At 32.5% G+C, this 21,123-nt stretch overlaps 1 protein-coding gene across 9 annotated transcripts in view; it reads right to left on the bottom strand.

The window, feature by feature from the left end:
- Positions 1 to 21,123, bottom strand: part of Liprin-beta (liprin-beta 1) — a 387,502-nt gene that overhangs the window by 130,512 nt on the left and 235,867 nt on the right. Inside the window, exon 2 of one of the 9 annotated variants that reach the window (XM_075358199.1) lies at positions 6,190 to 6,241. The exons of the other annotated variants lie outside the window; for them this stretch is intronic. The gene's annotated coding sequence lies outside the window, so the exon portion shown is untranslated. The remainder of the gene's footprint in view (positions 1 to 6,189; positions 6,242 to 21,123) is intronic. 9 annotated transcript variants of the gene reach the window in all.

Raw genomic sequence — 21,123 nt, forward strand, 5'->3', positions numbered from 1 at the left:
CCGCAACTATCCGAAACTATACGTCTGCTTTGGTCTCATGAATAATCGGGTCATTTCTTTCCACAAGCGGACGATTACGGGCATAATATCGTTCCGCAGACTGAAAATATGCCTAACTTTTTAACAGGGTGGAGCCCTCCACATCGTACAGAAGTTGCGCGAACTTCGCTCAACGACAGGTTCCTAGAAGGCCGGATAAGCATAACTCCTATCATTCGGCCGACTGCGAAGTCCCGGTTTGACGCCCGATGAAGTTTTTCTTTTTGGACGACGTTAAAGACCATATACAAAAAAAAAAAATTCAGTCACTTGACCGCCTGCGCCAAAGAATAACAACAGCGGTGAAAACGATTACAACAGACATGCTCACTAGCGTGGAATGAGGTGGATCGTTCTCACATCTGCAGGGCTGTAACCGGTCCTCATATTGAGTTATAATAAGAGGTAAAAAAATCTTAGACTTTGTACTTTCCTGTAATAACCGCAAACATTTGTAATTTTAAATGTAACAAAGTAAATTTAATGTAAAACCGCGAAGTTCTTTTTTAGTTACTGATATTTCGGTATCGCTCTTATTTCGGAAGGATCAGACGACATGGATATCTTGAAAAAAGTTGGAAATTGAGGGAAAACAACCAACGTGCTTCACTTTACGGAAGAAAAATATTCCTTGTTCTACCAAGTCGTGACTCTTTACATCTTTCGTCAAGAGTAATTCACTGTACGGTTCTGAAATGTACATCATCAGCTAAATCTAAGTAAAAGGATCGAATCAATGTAAACGGCTTCTGGAGACGTTATTGCACTTCTTGATAAGTTTAGAAATGAGGGGATTAGAAGAAGAGCAATGGAGAGGAAGCCACTGACGGAGAAGGTAGAAGAAATAGTAGATGAGGTAGGGCCACTTACAACAGAACTTGATACAGGATTTCCCAAGCTATCTTGGTAATGAATTCCAGACAGGGCCCGAAAGAGTTGAATGAAAGGCGTTTTGGACGCCATGACTAAATCCAAATTTGCAGGAGGAAACTTAAATCTGTAGTCATAACAATACCAAATTTCAAATTCCTAAATATTCAGTTTATTGCAGAATTATCAACGAGTTAATTATTAAACGGCTTTCCCATTTATAAAGAAAACGTTTCTCTTTGTTTTATACAAAAAAATGTTCTGTTTACAATTTTAAAAGATAGGCTGGAATTGCTCTGAATTAATTAAAAGTTCGATCTATCGAATTCTGCATTAACAAGTTTGTAGGCTCATTTGAAATAAGAATGCGATATTAAAAAAAAAATAATAAGCCGGTTAAAAATTATGATAAGTGATTAAATGGATAAGGGCGACATAAAAATAAATTTATGTGACATATAAATTAACGGAGGGCAATAAGTAAAAGTAATTTAATTATGTACAGAAGCCAACGTTAAATTTGTAATTTCCTTTTTCAACTTTCAGCTTAACATGAAAGTCATTATTATTTTACAATAATAATAATAATAATTTATTTTCTTTAACAATTTCTTAAATTAATTATTTACGTGCCATCCTACGTCATTAATTCTTCCGTTTTTTCTCTCTTATAATTAAAAATTCTGCGTCGTTTTAAAAAGAAAAACACATTAATTACTGCATAATTAATTAATACTATTCAAATTAAATTAACAAAGATAACAGGTAATTAAATTCGGGCGGATTAAAATGAAAGTATAAAAAAAATATTACAATTATTAATTTATAAACGAAAATGAAACACAGACTTTAAGAAACTTACGCTGTAAAAAATATACCAAAACTCTTGAGTATTCATCATCGATACGTAATCGATCTGATTGTACTAATAGTGCTATATTTATCAACCAGTACGAATCTAAATAACTTGATTTACAACAAAGATAAAAATACAGATCGGTCTTAATTTATTCAATTAAATCATCACTGCGACTTCGTTTAATTCATGAAACTTGTCTTCAAAATCCAACCACAAAGTACATTTTACTCGAAATCGACTTAACAATCGGTAAAAGTATTATAAAAATTAAAAAAAAAACACAAAAAAAGTCTAAACCAATATTTTCTCGATTTCTTAGCCCGAATCGGGCACATTTTCACTAACGGGTTTAAGGTCATCACCGCATTAAAAGTAATAGCTATTTACGTAAAGACTGGTTATTTGAATAAATATAAAAAAATCATGGCAATGAGTTACCATGATTTTCATTATTGGTCCCGTACGAGGTCTGAAGAGAATAACCGAACATTTTTAATTACGAGATATTTTTTTTACCAACCGAGATATTTTTGCGGTTGGCAACACTGTGTTTCGCATAAACTCCTCTGTAACTGCACGTAGATTGTTGATATCTCGTTTAGTTTTCGTGTTATTATTATTTGAGTGCAACGTTTTTAAGTGTTAGTAGCGATTTTCGGAAGCAACGATACGACGTAAAATTTTGCGTGAAACTGGGAAAAACAGGACGTTTCACCTTTTGAAACAAGCTTACGGATGATGCTTACGGTCAAACGCAATGTTAAGAATGATTTTTCATGATTTAAAAGCGGTCGTCAGTGGACTGAAGATGAACCTCGACCAGGAAGGTCATCGATTTAAACTGATGACACTCGCGTTCAGAAAATCAACGATCTGGTGTGTGTAAATCGCCGTTGACCGTCAGAGAACTTGCAGAAGAGGTTACCATCTCGATTATTGGATCGTGCCATGAGATTTAGACAGAAAAATTGAACGTATATCAAGTTGAAGAAAAGTTTCTTCCTTGTTTGATGACCGAACAGCAGACAGAACATCAAGTGAACGTTTGTCGACGACTTCTTGAACAAGCCGATGACGATGAAACATTCAACAGAAAGCATCATAACAAGAAACGAAAGCCGGGTTTACGACTACGACATCGAGACAAAAATTCAATAATCACAATGGATCGGCAAAGGATCTACACAACCCGAGAAAGAACGTCAGTCTCGATTAAATGTCAAAGTGATGCTCTACTTTTTCGATTTTAATGGAATTGTGCATTTTGAATTCTCGCCTCAAGATGAAACAGTAAACCGAGCGTAGTGCCAAGGCATTTACAACGGTTACGTGAAAAAATCCAAAAACGAGACCAAAGTTGTGGCGAGAAAACTCATGATTGACAATTAACTCACCACGACAATTCGCCCTTTGTCAATTCGTCAGTTTTGTGCCAAAAATCAGATGACTCCCTCAGCCTTCCTTCTCGCCAGACCTTGCTCCTTGCGATTTTTTCTTGTTTCCGAAATTAAAATCACCGATGAAAGGACGCCGTTTTGAGACTATGAGACTATTAAAGCAAATTTGTCACGGACCTTAAAGGCCATTTCAAATGAAGCTACTCAGGACTGCTTCGCGGAAGTGGAAACACCGCTGGAAAAAGTTTGTGAAGAAGGGAGTACTTGGAAGGAGACAAGGATCAATAATCTGTAAAATATATGACAAAGATTAAAAAATTAACGTACGGTTATTTTCTGAACAGACCTTGTATATAAATTACGTCATCCCTATGTTTCTTTATTCAAAAATTTTAAAAATGTTAATTTTTTTTGATGCCGTACCGACTATGCGAAATTTCAAAATTATATGATAAACCGTTTTAAAAATATTTAATTAATTCGAATTATTTTTTTTTTTGTCTTCAGTCATTTGACTGGTCTGATGCAGCTCTCCAAGATTCCCTATCTAGTGCTAGTCGTTTCATTTCAGTATACCCTCTACATCCTACATCCCTAACAATTTGTTTTACATATTCCAAACGTGGCCTGCCTACACAATTTTTCCCTTCTACCTGTCCTTCCAAAATTAAAGCGACTATTCCAGGATGCCTTAGTATGCGGCCTATAAGTCTGTCTCTTCTTTTAACTATATTTTTCCAAATGCTTCTTTCTTCATCTATTTTCCGCAATACCTCTTCATTTGTCACTTTATCCACCCGTCTGATTTTTAACATTCTCCTATAGCACCGCATTTCAAAAGCTTCTAATCTTTTCTTCTCAGATACTCCGATCGTCCAAGCTTCAATTCCATATAAAGCGACACTCCAAACATACACTTTCAAAAATCTTTTCCTGACATTTAAATTCATTTTTGATGTAAACAAATTATATTTCTTACTGAAGGCTCGTTTAGCTTGTGCTATTCGGCATTTTATATCGCTCCTGCTTCGTCCATCTTTAGTAATTCTACTTCCCAAATAACAAAATTCTTCTACCTCCGTAATCTTTTCTCCTCCTATTTTCACATTCAGTGGTCCATCTTTGTTATTTCTACTACATTTCATTACTTTTGTTTTGTTCTTGTTTATTTTCATGCGATAGTTCTCGCGTAGGACTTCATCTATGCCGTTCATTGTTTCTTCTAAATCCTTTTTATTCTCGGCTAGAATTACTATATCATCGGCAAATCGTAGCATCTTTATCTTTTCACCTTGTACTGTTACTCCGAATCTAAATTGTTCTTTAAAATCATTAACCGCTAGTTCCACGTAAAGATTAAAAAGTAACGGAGACAGGGAACACCCTTGTCGGACTCCCTTTCTTATTACGGCTTCTTTCTTATGTTCTTCAATTGCTACTGTTGCTGTTTGGTTCCTGTACATGTTAGCAATTGTTCTTCTATCTCTGTATTTGAACCCTATATTTTTTAAAATGCTGAACATTTTATTCCAGTCTACGTTATCGAATGCCTTTTCTAGGTCTATAAACGCCATGTATGTCGGTTTGTTTTTCTTTAATCTTCCTTCTACTATTAATCTGAGGCCTAAAATTGCTTCCCTTGTCCCTATACTTTTCCTGAAACCATATTGGTCTTCTCCTAACACTTCCTCCACTCTCCTCTCAATTCTTCTGTATAGAATTCTAGTTAAGAATTTTGATGCGTGACTAGTTAAACTAATTGTTCTGTATTCTTCACATTTATCTGCCCCTGCTTTCTTTGGTATTCAAATTATAGGTTACCCCATCCTTCTTAACCGATCAATTTCAAAATAAAATCATATAGATTTCGCCAATATATACGAATATTTCACCATTTTTAATTTACAATCCCAACACAATACTAATCCAAAATTACGAAATCCAAATTTTCTCCCAAAAATATTAACAAAAAAAATATTATTTTTGAGTAAAATTTTGAGATGCTGGATCCATGATGACTGTCAATCCCCCTTAACAGATTGTAAACAAATTTTAATGACATCAATGACCTATATTCAGAAGCCATCGTAAAAACTTTCATAAAAATCGGCTCTACAGCCGGAAAAGTAAAAACTGTAGTTCGTTTTGATAAAGTTAATAAGAAAATGTATATAATGATTTAAAAAAACAGCTATTATTATGTCATGAAGAAAAAAGGATTTTATACATATATTGTGTTAGTGCAAGCGATTACATTTGACAGTTCAATTCTCAGAACTCGAGAGTAAAAAAACAGGTTTGAAACTCTACATTAGTGGTTTCTGTCGCTTTCGAAGAACCTTCTCTGGGTATCTATATCATTCAGATTGCGTTCCAATAAATAAATGGTAACACACCTGGAACCAGAACAATACTTTTTTAAGAATAATACTGAGTTCCTGAATAACAGCGATATCAATACTGATACTTGAATATCTTTGATGTCAAAAAATCTTTATTCTTTTAGCGCAATCTTTAATTTTAGGAACAGAGAAATTAAACAAGATTAAACAAATAAGAGATGACCAGGAAAATCGAATGGTCGGCGATTCGAAAATCGAATTGTTTTACAATTCACCACAATTTAGCTCATCGACGTGATGGAAAATCCATTCACCAGGCCGCATTATTTTTTCCCAAAAAGAATTTCTTAAATCTTTTATCAACCATTAACAATATCAGACGTTATATCGTTTCTCACACAAAACCAAATATCACATTCACTTCGTACGGCCGCTCGTTATTGCAGAAATCATTCAAAAAAATATCTTATTCGACTCAAAGACACTCGACTTTTTCATAACAACCGTAAACCATATATCATTTTCGATTCAATCACGACTTGAAAAACAGATAAACTATCAGAGAATATAAAAAATTCAAACACGTTTTAACAACTTTCATTGACACCTTATTCAGAAATAGTTTTTTTTAATGTCATCTAAATTAATAACAGATTTTGATAACAGAAATATAATGTCTTACCTTTTTTTGATGTTTTAATTACGGTTCGGTTTACCACCCTCGTCTTTTGGAGCTTAAAATTTTATTTGGTGGAGTAATTATTTATTTGATTTATGTTCACAAAATAAAAAAGAATCACCCAAATTAATGTATTTGGTTAAGAATAAGGTGTGAAAAAACAAAATTTAAAGGTCAAATTGGAACCTCCTTTCGATTCAATCATAAATGAATGCAGTAGATTAAGAGAAAAATTATAAAAATGGATATTAAAAAAAGATTACCTCAGACGTTTTTACCTTCAATAAGAATTATTAAGCTTCCAAAAACTAATACGCGAAAATATAATACAACTAATATAGATTTTTATACGTAAGAAATATCGATAATGCAGATATTCATAAATCTTTCAAAATATTTATATAGCCTATCGCTCGCCATTCACGCAAGAAAACACTACATTTTCTTACACGTCCTTCACCCCACCCGCACGATATAATTAATGAAAGTCCCCTTATGATAATGTTAATACAGAACTGTAAAATCTTTAACGTTAATTAAATTAAATAAGAGAAAAATATACTTAAAACGAACAATAAACAAATGTTATTAAATTACTATTGTAAATAAGAGAAAAATTATTTAAATAAGTCATAAAAAATTTTTTAAAAGAAAAATAAAACATCTCAGATAAAATAAAAAACAGAAATCACATGTATAATAAACAATGATGACAAGTAACAGAAAACAATGTGCGTGTCGGGTAGCAGCACAACGTCATATAACATACTGTCTGCAGACAGGATAGAATGAAATATGATACGACGAATATAATGTGTATATTGTAAGCCTACCAAATATATGCAGGGCCTACACGTACAGAAATAAAATAATAATAATAATATATCAAACAATAATCCAGGCCTGAAGTTCATTTTGTATTCGCTCATGCCTATCGTTTATAATTTAATAATGTAATTTAAAAACTAAAAAAATAAACTGAAAACTCAATGATAATAAGGTCAAAAAATACAACTAGCCTAGCAAATACACCAAGGTACCTATAGAAATTTTTAAGACAATATTACTTTTCATTTTCTTTATCTTCCTGTTTAAACAATATACTAAATAAGGAAAAATACGCTAATGGATTCAAATATTACATATCGAGATTTCTGCAGATCTTTACGTTTTTAGCACTGAAAAATTACGGAAGGAAGTATTACGTCGATCTACTTTTTGCTTGATATCTTCAGACTAATGAACCGATTCGGGTGAAATTTGGCAAGGTGAATTTTGTATATTGGGCACTGATTCTATAAAAGTTTGGTCACAATCGACCAAAGGTGTAAGGAAATACGGATCTTGTATGTGTATCTTCAAATCTTAAGTGTAGGTAAATATATTCATGTAATTTAATCAGACTTAAATAACTAAGATACTTTCTGATAGTGTACGTTCTTATTCAAACCCTTATAAAGAAGCGGGGGTAAAAAAAACTATTATACTATTCTTATCGGACGATCATTATTTTAAACGACCAAGCGGTTGCCGAATTTACGATTCTGCCAGTAAAAGTAACACTGCTTACTTACAGGTATCTCGGTGTAAAGTTTTCCGTTTTGTATAGTATGCTCAGCAGTATATACGAAATAAAATTATCATACGTATAGGTGAAATTACATAAGTACGGGATATAGATATTTGTAACAAACGATTTCACAGTAAATTACGAGGTAAAAACTAGTTGCAGTAAATTGTAGATAAAACTAGTCACACGAACTCGTAGATATAAACAAATTTCTCGTTCGCCAACTTTACTATCTTTACATCCGTAAAACCACCTACGATGACTGACGAGAGCTTGTTACAGAAACTGATTAAATCGATAATCGATAAATCTCTTCTATAGTTAAACTAATAAATCGATAATAAATTACGAATTAACTACAACGCTGGGTGGTCCGCCGTACAAATGACTCATGTTCTATTTTCATAAATCATCAGCTAATTTGTAAAATTTTTAAGATCTATTTAATAAGTTCAGAAAAAATAAAAAGTAACATAATATATATTTTTTAAACTTTTTTAAAGAAAGCCGGCGAAGAGAGATGACAGTCTTGACTACCAAGAATTAGATTCCCGACATACTACTGTTTCTTTTTTTCTTTTTCCTGTTTACCCTCCGGGAATTACGGTTCAGGTATTGCTTCAGAGGAAGAATGAGGATGACATGTACGAGTGTAAATGAAGTGTAGTCTTGTACAGTCTCAGTTCGACCGATCCTGAGATGTATGGTTAACTGAAACCCAACCACCAAAGAACACCGGTATCTACGATCTAGTATTCAAATCCGTATAAAAGTAACGACATACTACTACTGTTTAAGAGTAGTTACACTTAATTTAAAGTAACATAAAAGTAAGTAATTATGAAAAATAAAGAATTTTAGAAAAAAATTTACTCTGAGTAAAATTTTAAGTCACGACCCAACGGTGACTATATTTCCCCACTCTCTTCATCAATTGAAACCACAATTAAATGACATCAACGACTCGCATTAACAATTTTTCGTTAAAGACATTAAGAAAAACGATCTGACAAAATAATAAAAAAATCAGGCTTATCATTCCCCAACCTTGAACGTAACAGCAAAAATACATAACCAAAGAGATATATTAATTTAATGGAATCATTTAGTTAATACACGAATATGAGAATCCAGAAACAAAAAAAATTTTGTTCCCAATATGGGGAATTGAATAAGATCCAGAAAGTATGTTAGCTACATAAATAGCTTTAAAGAATGTCAAAAAATTGACCTACCCTTTGAGTAAATTTTTTTCGATATGGGATCCAAAAGATACGTATTTTCACGCCCTCTCAACCGATTGGACAAAAATTAGTTATCAATGCGCCTTAAAGAAATCACTGGAGCAAATTTCATCCAAGTCGGTCCATCCAGTCTGGAGTTATCAAGCAAAAAACAGTCCTACATGTATACGCAAGTACGCACACGTTCATACATAATTTTCTTCGGACCATCTTCCTTAGGTTTTATATATATTTTTTTTTAAATTTTATATCATACACAGGGTTATCCAAAAATGTCTACAATTTTACAAAATTATAAACCCCGATCTTAAACACAGGAAAAATATTTGTTTGAAAATTGGTATTTCTTACTTAGCCTTTATTAAAAAAATACAATATTTGGTTGTTTTTTTATTTCTTGGCTCACTCTTTTAATTTTTGTCGGGCAGTTATTTAAGTCTTTGTTGATCATTTTTGAAACTATTGTAAACAATTTAAATATACGGAATTTTGGTTACGGTTGTCGTAACCCAAAGATTTTACGTCTAACTTTCTGTTTTTCCATCACCTTTAAAGAGATATTTGATGTATAATTTTAAAAACAGAATATTATATTTTTTAGAGGTGGAGAAAGGTTTTTTTTAAAAATCGTCTAAAAATATTCATATCAAGCTTAACAAATTTGCTTAAGTAAAGTTTTCCCTAATTCTATAAATCACTCTGATAAAGGCTAAAATAAAAAGCGTAAAAATTGTCAAAAGGTTTTCCTTGTTAAGATAAAAAATATATATTTAGTTCAATTTTAAGAGATGGAAGTTGATCTTTTAGATTATTTATAAATGCAATATAGTAAACAAAATTGCCAAAGCAAGTTTTTCTAAAATGTTCTAAAGAAAATCGAGATTGGTTTTTTCGCGATATCACTCAAAACAAATTTTGGAAATAAAAATTAATATGACCAATCATCCCTCATACGTAGAAATATTTGAACCAGATTTGAAGAAAATCGATTCGGTCAATCCAGGGATATAAGTTATCCAGGGATAACATCTCAGGTACGGTCGAACTGAGAATGTACAAGACTACACTTCATTTACACTCATACATATCATCCTCATTCATCCTCTGAAGTATTATCTAAACGGTAGTTACCGGAGGCTAAACAGGAAAAAGAAAGGGATATAAGGCTAAAAAAAACATTGCGACAACATACATTCGCAGAGACCGACAAATATATACTTTTTGGATGTTGGACCATATTACAGAAAAATTTGCAAAAAAACCCGACACGACGATTTTGACACAATTACCATAATTTCCCCATACAGCTAATTTAATTGCATTCGCCGAGAAATTAAAAATTAAATTTTTTAAATGCTCCTACCTCAAAACAAACTATTTTTCGTATGAGACCACTACTTAGATCACCTTTGAAACTAGTCGTGAGAAATATTACCTGCTGTCATTTTGATTAGGGTTGTTGTAACCGACTTTTTTTGCTTTTCAACGCTCATTTGAAACGGTTTAGCATTACCCTTCTCTTCCATTTAAAATTTTTGAGTCCCCTCCCTTGAGAACCTCTGGATGCTTGGGGATGTGATGGCTTATATTGAAAAATAGATCGTTTCGAGGTAGGTGCATCTGCTGAATTTCATTTTTCTATGTTTAACCCTTGAAAAACCGTAGATACACAGTTATTTCAGTTTTACTACTCGATCTTATTTTGATCCTTTTTTTGTAATTCGTACGTGGCTAGGAACCAAGAAGAAATTGACGATGTCTATATGAAAATATTTTGTTGAGAGATACGCTTTTTCCAAGGTTGTTAATTCAATTAAAGTTAAAAAAATAAATAATTTTATGAACTTACTTTTTTCAGTTTTGAAAAAAATTGTAATAAAATAATATCTAAAATTAACAAATAATTGATGTTCGGAGATTAAAATAAAATCACCTTTCGATTTTAATAATGGATTAACTATGACTCTCGAAGCGAGTTATGTTTGCTTTAAACTCATTGGGATAAAAGTAGAAGCAACTGGTTATAATTTAGCAGAGATAGGAAATAAATTACATTACAATGCCTTTAACAAATAACAGGGTTTTCTCTGTTATTCTTCACCAATTATAAAATTTCAAGAATTGTTTATTACTATTATTGTGGTATTTTGTCGTAGGAATTATGATAAAATTAATTACAAAAATTCCCATTATGTAACTCTCCTATGAGTGTATTTGCGTATTTGTTCAACAATTTGATTTAAAGGTTAGCTCAATTTTACTATGTAATTTTACTTTCCCGTCTAGCGCTATAGCAAAGCTATATAGTTTTTATAGGTTTTTTTTAGTGCGCGCGCGCGTTATATGCGGTTTTCACCAGATCTTTACACTTTGATACCTAGGAAACCCAAAAACCAGATGGAAATTTTTCGGATGTTCGTATGTACGCGTGCGTGCGTGTTTGTGTGTGTGTGTGTGTGTGTGTGTGTGTGTGTGTGTGTATGATCGGTGTCACACTCTAGATCACCTTATGTCTTCAGAACTACTCAACCGATTTTGACCAAACTTGGTCAGACTACTTCTACATATGGAGCATTAATCCCATTAAATTTTCAACGTAAAAGGTCAAGGGGGTGAGGTTGTAGAACGTCACCCTTAGTATCTCAAGATTTCGTCTTATTAAGGCCATATTTTTCTTAGGCACATTTGTAAACAATTAAAAAATAGTATTTCCAAAAAATGTTTTTGAAAAATCGCACCCCACCTCAAAAGATACTTTTAATAAATTAGTGGCTAAGTGGGTATACTGGGTCATTAGTACCCCCTCACTACACTAGCGCTTCTTGTGGTGAGTCCTCTCACCACAAGAAGCGCTAGTGTAGCACTGACGTACACCTACTGTAGTCTTCTTTTTCTGTTAAGCCTCCGGAAACACCGTAAGGTATTACTTATTATATGAATCAGGATATGTATGAATATAAATGAAGTGCAGTCATGTACAGTCTCAGGTCGACCATTCCTGAGATGTGTACTATGTTATAACGTCACAGGTGAGCGGTAGAATTAAATAAATGGATAATATTTAAAGTATAAAAAAGTATTTAAAATGGCCGCTAGTACCGCCAAACCCGCGCGAATGAAATATGGTATGCGCGCGGGCTTTAGTTAAAATCATTTAATTAAACAAAAAAAAAATTACATTTAAATAAAATGATAAATATTTTAAACTAAGTTGCGTGTGTAAGCCGTGTGACAGCTTAGAAAAAAAAAGCCGCGTGACAGATAAGTCCTACAACTGTGTTGTCAGCTTTTTTAATTATTATTTTTATCTGTGTATTATAGTAAGGTGTTAAGAGTAAAGGATAAGGTGAAGGTTTTTAGTATGAACAACGAAACGATGCTTGTAATTAAAAAGATTTTAGACGGGCTGGACTGTCTAATTGAACATATTCTTTCATGCTAAAACCCTTAGTTTAACGTGATAAATATTAATGGGATAATTTTTTAATGATTTTTTCCGGATTTTCTGTACAAAATCATATTAATGTCGCAACTTTTTAAAATAGTAAAAATTTAACATTTGATGGGGAATGACAGAAAATACCCAAACAACGAGTAATTATTATTAATACTAGCATACCTTAAACAGAAAAAAAATTTGATCAAACGAGGAAATAAAAAAAAAACATAATTAATTAACTACCTGCAAGGGCAATAAGTTATTCTTACAGCTAAATACAGAAAATTAAATTCGTACGTATATGTATTTAAGTGGAACGGATATACAGTGGAAATTATAAATTAGAGAACAGTTATTTTATTTTCTATATTGAAATGTACCAAGACAAGAAAGGCCTGATTCTCATGGAAAGTAAAAGGCAGACAATTCATTCGATTAATAAAACCGTGTACTAAAATAATTTATAACAAGCCATTAGTTTCTAGTTAATTAAAAGTAAATTTAATTAACATAACCACGATTAAAAACAATAAATATCAATAATAATCCTAAGCACAATTTAAAATAAAATTAAAAATAAAAGATGACGTTATCACAGCTCGTTAAATTTTGCTAGATTTTTATATTTCACACGCGCACGCGCTCACATTCGCAAAAAAAAACATACGTATAAATTAACGAGGATAATAATCATTAACAAACTAAAGTATTTTTTATTAGTACGGACAAATACTTATTTTTTACGCTTTATTATTGTAGGATTTATCAAGTATTTTCGAGAAAACTGTTTTAGAGTAAAAAAGCACTACTTTGTATATCGTATTTTTACCAATACGTAAAGAAACCTTTTAGGCAGGATTTTTAGAGAATTTAATTTTAAGTAAATTGATTTAATTATTCTCAATAAACATCGATTTTTTTTTTAAATCCATTTTTACTGAAAAACCAACAAAAGAAAATCTGAAAATCTAGCACAAACTCTTTTTCCATTTTTCATGCATGATTTCCTATAAACCATAATTTTGGTGAATAATTTACCTCGTAGAATTTTAACATAGTATTATTTGATCTTTAGAGCAGTAATCTGAATGAAATCTTTCATCGACAACCGTAACTCAAAGCTTTTCCCGCTTATAATTTTCTTTTCATCAATTTTTATGAGAGGAATACACATGCAAAACAAAGAAAATTTCTGGAACACCGAATGTATATAATAAAAACAACAATAATAATATCACGATCAAAAGTACAAGAAAAAATGACCCGACTTCAAATCCATACACCTGTGTAACCCTACGCACGGTCAGTGATTTAAATTTGCACCACTTAAGTGCGTGTCCAAGAATTTCAAATACCGGCTGTAAGATTGTAATACTAGCGCTCAAATGTACGCTAACATTAAAGTCGTAAACAACAAGGCGTCTGTGCAACAGAAGCCGTTTTGTGTTCTACAATTTAGCAAGAAAAGAGTAGCCTACTTACTAACGGTTCAGCGTGCGTTTCAGGATCGGTCCACCATCGGCTAAGAATATTCGTCGCTGGTATAAAATGTTTGAAGAATCGGAGTTTTTACGTAAGGGAAAAGTCAAGGGCGATGTGCAAGTTCCGAGGAAAACGTACAACGAATTCAAAAGGCTTACCGGCGAAGCCCGTAAAGGTCCACTCGTTACGCTAGCCGAGAATTTTCGATCCCTCATACGACCGTTTGGCGCGTGTTAAGATGACGCTTGCGTTTCAGGCCGTACCGATTACAACCGGTACACGCTCTTTGTGTAAGTGACAAAAGAAAACGTACAGATTTCTGCGATACACTCATAGTCGATATAGATTCTTACCCCGGTTAATTTTTAGTGATGAAGCAGTATTTCATGTAATCAGTAAAGTTTCACATCGTAAAGTTCATCTATATTTCGATTAATTTTACAGAGTTAAATTATTCAGCAAAATTAGTGATGTATAAGAAATCATGTACCCTCAACGAAGAAGGTAACGCGGTGATTAAGTTATTTCTCCTTTTTCCTAATAATTATTGTACGATATGTTTGTTATTCATGAGAATAGGGTTTCGGTTTGTATTTTACAGAAGTTTTAGAGCGGGTCAAAACCTGTCGTGTCTCTTGAAGGCAAAATATTTCGGCTCAAGCTCTCGTACTTCGGACACGTCATGCGGTCAAATTTATTAAAAAATTCCGTGACGCTTGGTACGGTCAGCCGCAAAAGGAGATCTGACCGTCATAGGACCCGTTAGCTTGATACCATCAACGCTGAAACAGGCGTGACCGTGAAACAACTGGAAGATGCCGTCAATGACAGAAACGAATGGAGAAAACGTGTCCACAGAATCGCCGAGGGACGGACACGACTGAACGGATAACGACAATGTAAAAAAGGGTTTATAGGATGATCCAACCTAACGGGAAATCCTTGAATTTTCCAATTCAAATAAAATTTATTTATGCCTCTTTAAATCGCACCGCTTTAAACAGAATATTATCGATTGTTCATTAAACATATATGTAAGATAATAAATCGGCTAAAGTAATTCGTACAATAAAACATTATTCCTTTAAGAAAGGAAACGTACAAACAAATAAATTTACCATCCAACATTACAAAATACAAACAAATCTAACGGAAACTAAAAGCGTTATCAGCATACAACCTCCTAAATAAAACATGGATATATTAGTAAATGCGAGCAACCATAATAATTCGATAGAAAATGAAGTGACGATTTATAATACGGTATTGTAAATTTGCATGGATTCGAAGTAAATTGTTTTCTTTAGCAAAACAATGCTGTCTCATAAAATCTGTATTAAGTAAACCAGTGTATAATGTAAAATAAAATAAACGATATATAATAATATTTTATTACCGTTAATAAAAATAAAAAATGTAGAAAGAGACAATGATAATAATAATAATAATAATAAAAAAATCGGAAACGCTCATAAAAAAAAATATAAAAAGAACGAAAAAGATGGAAAACTAGTTTTCCTATTTCTTTACTACCAACCATTTACACCCAATACACAGTTAATAATAACAAAAATTAACGGAAATGAATATTTTATACGTAATCATAAAGGATAACAGAGATTTTATTTTATAAACTTGACGTTGGAAAAGCTTTAATAAACAAAGCAAATCCAATAACTTACGTATTACCAACTTTTTCTCTCCCTCTCACTGTGACTACTGCAACTACGTCTTTAAAAAATATGAAATGTCTTTAAAATCACACCGAAACATACGGGTACCAGAACAAAAATTCATAGCGTAACGAAAAGGTCTATATCGTCCTGCCTTAACTCCCTAACTATTAGTCTCAGAGACGAAAATGCGGTGTCATTTTATAACTTTCACGGTCATCTCGGCGATACGACTTGTGAGTTTGCATCACTGGCGAGTGGGATGGCGGGGAGGGCACAGCGCAGATCGGCCAAAACTGGCGCTCTCGCTCATTTCCATTAGGTGTAACTCACGACTTAAACGTGACAGGGTGGTGATTCCCGTGCGTGTTTAGAGTTTGTCGAGGTAGATCGATTTAAGTAATAATAAATGTATTTTGGACAATATTTAGGCGTAAAAAATTAAAGTAAACATATGTAAAAAAGTATAAAAATTCAATGTCAGCCTCAGCCCGCGCAAAAGCCTGCCGGAAATATAAATTAAGCATATCGTTGGAAAGGGGAGGTAATGGGCTACGCACAGGTACCCCAGTGTCCGGTGCCGAGACTGTTTCGGGAGCGTCGCAAAACTAGCACGGCGGGCTCGGTGAACAACACCGACGGCGCGAGCACCTCTACCGCTGCTTATTATGCTTTAATGTCTCTTACTTCTCATATCACAAACCGATGCTGAACAAAATTGTCGAAAAAATCAATCAAAATTGTCTGGTGAATATTGGTCGAAATAAATATCATGTCCCATTTAGCGACTGCTTCTATGTTAAAATTAAATTTAGTACGCAGTCAACGTCTCGTTTTTGTTTCAATCCGATACACTAAAAGTGACTAGCTGACATACAGACCGACCAATTTATCTGTAAAGTTGGCCAAATGAAGGGAGAAAAATTTTCCATTGGAGACTTTCAGTTTTGTTCAAAAGAAATGCGACGGCGGCTCTCCCATTTAACTCTTGGTCGGTCTGTAGCTCGCAGGAACTTCATCAAAGGTCTGTAACGTTTCACGTTAAACCAACGACCATGCGCCCCGATACAGCCTGTAATTATAAAATCGCCTACTACAAGAAAACCATACTAAAAATATGAAAAAATAGCTTTTTCAATTATTCTATACATTTCTTCTTTTGAGATCGGCGGCACATAATAATAAAATGTTTTTATTTCCAATACGCAAAATTACATAGTAACAATTTTTGTAGTAAGTACATGATACAAATAATCTAAAATATTTTTAAATAAAATAAAACCCAGACGAAATTATTTGAAATATTTTTTTAAAAAACAAACTGCAGATAATTATTTAGTTATCAAATGACCCGTCCGAAGAGTATTGAAATGAAACGAATAAAATAAAATTAAAAAAAAGAAATTAAGTTAATCAATGAATTGAAAACAACTTCAAATAATTATAATATTTTTAACATAAAACCAAAAATGGGGAACAGATTAGTTTCCAAGAATAGCAGTCAGATGAGTAATTCTGCAAGTTAAGAAAAAATCCTTAGAATCCAAGGTATCATAAATTTACAACAGCCCTATATATCTGCGCAATGTAACAAACTCATTTAACAATCCGTTATGGAAACTTTTCTAATGTGTGTGTGTGCGTGTGTGTGTGGAGGGGGGGGCGCACGCTAGAAAATAAATCAGGGTTTATCCACTGCCCCGGTTCAAACAACGCATGTAACACACACTGATTCAGAACAGAGTCGTATATTGATACAGTACTTTACATTGTTTTTTCTAATGATGCGCGTAAAGCAACTGAAATACACACACAGTATTTATCAGTTAGTTGTTAAAAACAATGAAACAGGTTACATTGTATCATGCAAAAACGAATATCACCTATCCTCGAAAGGTTTAGTTTTGCTGGTCGGTCAGCCGACTTAAGTAGACAACCACTTGATTCTTTTTTGTAAACTCTGTTTCATTTAATACGTAATTAAATCTACAACATTTTGATATTTTTGTTTTGTAATAAACTCCGAAATTCTTACGTTTGCGTTTAGTTTCTGCGGACTTTATAATAATTTTACTCGGATAACGTTTTTACAACTTCTGTTTAAAAATGTTCTGTTTATTAACCGTTTCACAATATTATTTTACACCAAATATAAAACAGTATGTCTTTTACCCCAGATTTCTCGAAAACTATTAAAAATGAAATTCTGGGATCAATTTTTTACGTCGTATTTCATATAAGACTTCTAAATATATCCTTAAATTTGGATCCCAAAAATTACGATCTAGCTTAATTTTATCGAAGGAGCAGAGGTCCGGGCGAAATCTTTGACCGGTCGACATTTTTTAACGAATTTAAACTACGTTTATATTTCCGAATATTCGTTACATGAACTTTCTTATTTATTTTCACCGGTAGAACAAATCCTGAAAGTTTGTTATATTATTAGCGAATCATTTTGAATACTATAATGCGTAAAACTATTCTAAACGAACTAATATTTAATATCAAATAAATTCGTATCCTATAGAGTTAAATTAAATTTGTTTTTTCTTCTATTAAAGTTAATTAATGAAAACATACCTGCCTTTTAGAAGACCAACGAAGCGAGGACCGGGTGTACCCCCGACAATAAATAAATAATATTCGTATAAAAGAGAATAAATAAACGAAGTACAAGAAGTAAGCGAATGAAACGATGACCGTACTGAAGAGTAACATATTACATCTGGTACGAACAATAATATGTAATTAGAAATTACTTCACTAGAAATAAGCAATTAAGTCACTGTATCTATGTCTGAACGACAAGATAAAATCTCATTTCATTTCTCTTCGTTCTCCTTCTAATGCGACTAACCGCTACACTATATATAACTATTAATTAAAATTAAAAAATGAAATTAGAAAAACAAGCCGGATTAAATAGACTTTTATGATAAAATAATTAAATATTTTTAATTTTATAACCGCCTAACGTTACGGAAATATTAAGAAAATTTACGACGAAATAGATTATACTAAACGTATAATGACGGATTAAAGAAATATGAAATAACTTAGGAGAAACTTTGTAAAAGGAATTTTATTAATTAAATATTTAACGATAAGTTTCCATAAACAAAATAGTACAATTTATACCACCGATAAGGATATTTTTAGGAGTAAGAAAATATAAACAATAAAATACACGAAAAGTGCGATAAAAATTGTAAAAAAAAAATAAGAAACAAAACTAAATTAATCAATACGACAAAATAATACATCGATAGAAAAATATATTCAAAACTACAATGTATTTTCACACAAAATTTTTTTAAGCGCGAATTATTATAAAAGATACAAAAAACTCCTTGTAATCTTGGGATTATAAAGGGCGCAACTTACTTTAAAAAAGAAAAAGAGAAACCTTTTACGTGAAGATCATGAAATTTCCGCAAACAATCTACGGAGAGCTTTTATTTATCTTTCGTATAGAAAAATTTTTACATACAGTATATCATATTTCATTTAAAAATATTTTTTTTCATTTTAAAAATATATTCTTTTTGATAATCTTTAAAAATTTTATCGAAAATTCTTTTAACCAAAACTATTAAAACGATAACAGCCGATATATAAATAAATGTTTTATTTCGATCGGTACAATAATAATACATTATGTTTACGCCATTCTGGCATAAAGTTTTTCCGTTATTTCTACGAGTTCCCAGCTAGGGTAGGTCCCGTTGTTTTGTTACAAGGAATGTTTGAATTCCACTTGGTTTCGTATTGCTGGGTCGGTAAAGTCCACCTGTCTCTATTATTGTTCTCGTGCGAACCTCCCCCCGTCATCCTTAGCGACCGCGCCCCTTATTCTATCGAGCTATTTCTGACTACCCTTTTTCAAACACCCGTTATCTTTTCGTCCCCTTACTAATACAAACACACAATATCCTGTCCACTACCTGGTTCTGGTTACCCCCGCCTTTTTTCGCCATCTTTTCGGCAGAGTACCTCCAACATCTAACCAGTGCAGTCGCCTATGGCAATACTCTCCTGCAAAACTCTGTGTTAACATTCACGCTCAAGCAGAATTTCAAACTCATCACAACACATTTGAGATTCCGCGCCTCACTCTACCACTAAACCACATCACGCCGCTGTATTCCTGATTCACCGTGCGGACTACGCCCAGGACTACAGAGGTATTCTTCCGTACTTGCTGTTACGAGGTCATCTCTGGCAAATATTTGGTTGCTACAGGCAAGTTCAGTTTTTCTTTACTCATTACGTTAAACCTTTATGTCATCATTCAAATTTGTGGAACATTCCGTTCATCCTACCTATGCCGTTCAAGTTTCAATTTCACTTTAGTACAGTCACGACAGGTCACTTACAGAAGACTGTCATTTCAGCTGCAACCCATTTCATGTGCTCAATTAAGTTCAGTGTGATTATATTGTAATTAACTCTTTTGTACTGTAATATTATTGTGTCTTTTTCTACGTCAAACTAAAATTACATTTTTACATTATTTAACGTTAAGTTTGTGGTTCATAAATCAGGAAAGGCCAATGCCAATCAAGATTTACTTTAATTTATTTTTCTAAGGTTATGACATTTGTTCATTGCTAATTTTTCAATATTACAGCATTTGTCAGTAATGCAATAGTTCTCCAGTTATATTATGTTTATTGATGTTTTGTTTTTCTAAGTATATAATTGTAAATCTCATTTTAATAATATTATTACTGATATGCTGATTTCAGTTGATATTTCTTATGTGAAATTAAGTTATGTTTAGTTCATAATTTCATTCAATTTAAGGTTATGCTTTAACATAAGTTCAGTTGTTTTACATAATTAAAGTCCAATTTCTTTTGGCAAATACTAGCTGTGTGTTTTTTTTTTTTATTTTTTAACTTTACCCAACATAGCTAGTTGTTTTTGGTCCTCCGGCTGCCGGATATCATTCCGGATTTACAGTTCATACTACATTTCCTAAAGTAAATTTTTGTCATAAAATCTCTTTCAAACATTTTTGATCTAAACTTTTTCTATTATATAAATACTTTAAATTGTTCTTTCAAATTTAGAATATCTTATATTGTATTGTTTTTAAGCATGTTACTGAAAGTAATGATTTCATGAAAGTTGTAAACGACAATTACTAATTACAGTAATTATATAATTAATTATTGCTTGTGATAATTTAATATAACGATTATCGTATGTATTAATTCTCTGATAAAAAATTCTTTCTGATTTTATATTATTGTTGTATAATTAAGTTGTTAGTTTTAAGAGTGGTATTTCATATTGTTTCTAATCTTACTATTTAAATATTTATTGTAAACTTAATGCACAACATGACTCGTGCTCAGGCCACCATCATTTCAGCTAACGCTGCGCTGTTAGCCAAAGCGCAGCTTCGTGTTAACAAACTCAGGAGAATCGTCAACTCTCACGGAATTTCCGTATCTAGTAAACAATTTGATGATATCAAAGCCCTCGATCAACAGTTTTATGGCATCATCGATGAAATTC

The sequence above is a fragment of the Lycorma delicatula genome, chromosome 2, assembly GCF_047948215.1.
Source record: "Lycorma delicatula isolate Av1 chromosome 2, ASM4794821v1, whole genome shotgun sequence".
Lineage (NCBI taxonomy): Eukaryota > Metazoa > Arthropoda > Insecta > Hemiptera > Fulgoridae > Lycorma > Lycorma delicatula.